The sequence below is a fragment of the Mandrillus leucophaeus genome, unplaced genomic scaffold, assembly GCF_000951045.1.
Source record: "Mandrillus leucophaeus isolate KB7577 unplaced genomic scaffold, Mleu.le_1.0 Scaffold128, whole genome shotgun sequence".
In the NCBI taxonomy this organism is placed as follows: Eukaryota; Metazoa; Chordata; class Mammalia; order Primates; family Cercopithecidae; genus Mandrillus; species Mandrillus leucophaeus.
The window spans coordinates 4,813,206-4,817,347 of NW_012101209.1; positions in this window are offsets into that span (position 1 = coordinate 4,813,206).

Below are 4,142 nucleotides of genomic sequence, written 5' to 3' on the forward strand. Positions count from 1 at the left end.
ACATACTCTACTCTAAAATAACCTAAGGACTTAGCATTTTTAGGTTGAAAGTAATTTTAGAGATCAACTTATTTAGCCCCTTAATATTACTGTCAGTCATTGATTTATTCTGTAAACACTTATTAAACTCTAGTGTCATCCAGGTATATAGATTAATAGGAGTTTTACTATAGTGATCTTTTTAAGAAAGTATAAGAGTGCAGCATTTTGTTGTAATGAAAATGCCATAATATGTGAATTAATAGAAATAGAGAAAATTCAGTCCATGTTAATTTTTTTTCTCTCTCTGGAAAGATGGAAACACATATAAATGCAGATTGACCCATCCTCCACAAAGTTTTGAGTATCACAAACTCCCTGGCCTTGATGTTTTATTACATTCTTCTCTGGGGTCTTGTCCCACTTCGCTCTCTGGCAGTGTCGAGACTTTTGGACAAGGCGAAAGGGTGGAGCAGAGGCCGCTACAATGTCCCAGGCCCATTTGCCCACTTACCAAAGTGCATGGACACTGTTCTGTAGCCCCAGGTACCTTTTCAAGTCCCTAAAACCCCAGCTAGGCAGCGTGAAGAAATAGAATAGCAGAGGGAATGGCGCGGCTTGCTGTTTTTTGGTGCTGGTTATGACCAAACCTTAGAAAAAGCATCTGGTGCCCCAAAGTGCCCTCTTGCTCCCCTCTGCAGGTGCAGCCCCCCAGGCGCGCCCGCACCCCTTCCCCCATGTTGGTGTTGGTTCCTCCGAGCTGGCTGTCCTGTCTTCATTTACTGTTTATCTGCATGTGACTCTTCCTCATCATAATGTGATTTGCTTGGGGAGGGGGTGGCTCCATTCCAAGCTTACTGAAGAGTAACAACACTGGGCTTAGCCCTGTCTCAAAACCTTAACCTGACTGGGTCACATCCCGGAGATGTCCTCCACTGCCCTGAGGTCAAAGAATGCAAGGCCTGCTTCATCTCTGCCAGCCTTTCCTGTGCTGGTCCCCACGAGGTTTTCTTGACTTTTCCCATAATTTACCAGCTTACTACTCTATCTTCTAAGGAACTTTGATGCCCTCCCTTCCCTAATACAGGCACACCTTGCTTTACCACACTTGGCAGATAGTGCATTTTTTACAAATTGAAGGTTTGTGGCCATTTTCCCAACGGCATGTGCTTATTTTATGTCTCTGTGTCACATTTTGGTAATGCTTGCAATCTTTTAAATTTCATTGTCATTGTATCTGTGATCGGTCATCTTTGACTTTACTATTGTAATTGTTTGGTGGTGCCAGGAACTGCACCCATATAAGATGGTGAACTTAATAAATGTTGTATGTGTTGACTGCTCTATCAACAGGCCCTTCCTCTGTCTCTCTCCCTCTCCCTGGGCCTGACTATTCCTGGAGACACAGCAGTGTTGAAATTAGGCCAATTAATAACCTTATGATGACCTGTAAGTGTTCAAGTGAAAGGAAGAGTAACACGTCTCTCACTTTCAACCAAAAGCTAGCAAGAATTAAACTTAGTGAGGAAGGCATGTTGAAAGCCAACACAGGCTGAAAACTCGGCCTCTTGCACCAAACAGTTAACCAAGTTGTGAATGCAAGGAAAAAGTTCTTGAGGGAAATTAAAAGTGTTACTCCAGTGAACACACGAATGATAAGAAAGCAGAATAGCTTTATTGCTGATATGGAGAAAATTTGAGTGTTCTGCATGGAAAATCAACACAGCCATAACATTCCCTTAAGCCAAAGCCTAATCCAGAGCAAGGCTCCAAGTCTCTTCAATTCTATGAAGGCTAGGTGAGGTGAGGAAGCTGCAGAAGAAAAGTTGGAAGCTAGCAGAAGTTGGGTTCATGAAGTTTAGGAAACTAAGCCATCTCCATAAAGTGAAAGTGCAAAGTGAGGCAGCAAAGTGAGGCAGCTTCTCAAATACTTGCTGGAGAAGCTGCAACAGTTTATCCAAAAGATCTAGCTCAGATGACTATAAGCATTTTTACAAAGCATTTTTTAGCAATAAAATAATTTAAAATTAAGATATATACTTTTTAAAGACATAATGTTATTGCACACTTTATAGACTACAGTATAGTGTAAATATAACTTTTATGTGCACTGGAAAATCAAAAAATCAGTGTGACTCGCTTTATTGTGATATTTGCTGTTGCAGTGGTCTGGAACCAGACCAGCAGTATCTCTGAGTTATGCCTCTAGATTACTCCCCGATCCATGGTGCTAGCTGAACAATCAGCAGGGTTTGTAAACCGATGCTGCAGTCAATAAAGATTATTAACAGCATATTGGATGTTGTGATGGGATTATAAGAAAGCATTTGAAACATGGCCTACTGCATAGTGAGTATAATTAAATGCTTCTCAACTAAAATTTTTAGAGAGACGTCAAGTTCTTAAGTTCCTACTCAGTTCATCAGCAAGCATGTATTGATTTGCTTGTGGTTGTTATCCTTGTCATTATTTTAATATTTGCTAGCCTTTGGGTAAACTCTCAAGTCATTTTTGTTCAGGAGACTTGTCAGTTTTAAGATTTCTCATAATGAATTCTCTTAAGTGATGTTTATATTTTATTTTGCCCCTCGTGGCTTAGTTTTCCAGTATTTCTTATTCTATATCAATGTCAGAGAAAAATGGGATTGAAGATGTATTTTGAGTTAAGAAGTGATAAAAACAGAAGCAGGAGGCAGCTCCAAGTGAAGGTGGTTGCTGTGATGGAATTTGGTGGTCAGCGACCAAGTGAGGTACATCTTTCAAATTATGCACATGGCCGGGTGTGGTGGCTCACGCCTGTAATCCTAACACTTCGGGAGGCTGAGGCGGGCGGATCACCTGAGATCAGGAGTTCAAGAGCAGCCTGCCCAACTTGGTGAAACCCTGTCTCTACTAAAAATATTTAAAAACTTAGCCAGGCATGGTGGCGGCCACCTGTAATCCCAGCAACTCGGGAGGGAGGCTGAGGCAGGAGAATTGCTTGAACCAGAGAAGTGGAGGTTGCAGTGAACAGAGATCACACCACTTGCACTCCAGCCTGGGCAACAGAGCAAGACTCTGTCTCAAAAAAAAAAAAAAAAAAAAATTATAGGCATCTTAGATTTTCCATCTGTAAAGAAAGGAGGAGGAACAATGTGGCATCTCAGGTCCTACCAGTTCTAAAAGTCAGTTATTCTAGTTCTAGAGTACGGCAAAACTATGGATGGCTTTTTGTTCCTACAATTTTTATGAACATTTTCACTGGCTTTAATATCCATGTCCAAAGTAACAGGGAAGGTAAGACTTTTCACCAATACTCAGCTGATCTCCTGCTTCTCTTTTTGTCCAGTGTTTTCCACTTTTCAAAATTTTTATCATTGACTACTAGTACAAGAAAAGGTCCCAGAGTATAGTGTCTGGATTCACTGTTCATAAATGGCATTACAAAAAAAAAACCCAAGTAGATCCTTTGAATTGTGTATTTCATGTCAAGTGGCCCTCTCTCTATTTGCCTGGCAATTAAGAATTGGTGACATGAAATTAATCTGGTAGTAATACAATCTTAAATTCACAAAATAATTGTCTTTGCCTTTGAGTAGCAATGCAGCCTGCCTACCACGAGAGGGCAGTGTAGGTGATTGCATGAAGGAGATGGCTTCTGCAAAAAGAAATGACGTTTATGACACTAGTTTCCAGCTTAGAGAGCATTTTCACATGCACGTATGACTGTCTTAGCAGTTCTCTGTGATGGGTAAAGCATGCATAATTGCTCCCATTTTATAGATGGAGAAACTAATGCTAGAAAGGCTTGAAGATAATTTGCATAGAGTTGCACAGCTGATAAATGCCATCCAGTGCTTGAATCCAAGTGTCTTGCCACTATACCACCCTGCCCATAAATGGTACATTATCATCATATGAGTGACTTCCTAATGTAGAGCTGAGAGGCTGTACAAAGCTAGGAAACATCTGTTCTATGGGAAAAATTCTCAAATTTTTTCATCTAACATAGCATCTTGTGAAAACTTTCAAGACTTATGTTTTCTTCTGTTCCATAAAGATGGGAAAGGCTGGGAATTATTCGTTTCATAAGTGCCACCATGCACAGCCATCATTGCAGTCTCAGTTGTTCTGAGCTAGATTACATAGCGGGTCTTAAATAGTTAGTAGATGGGGAGGAGAAG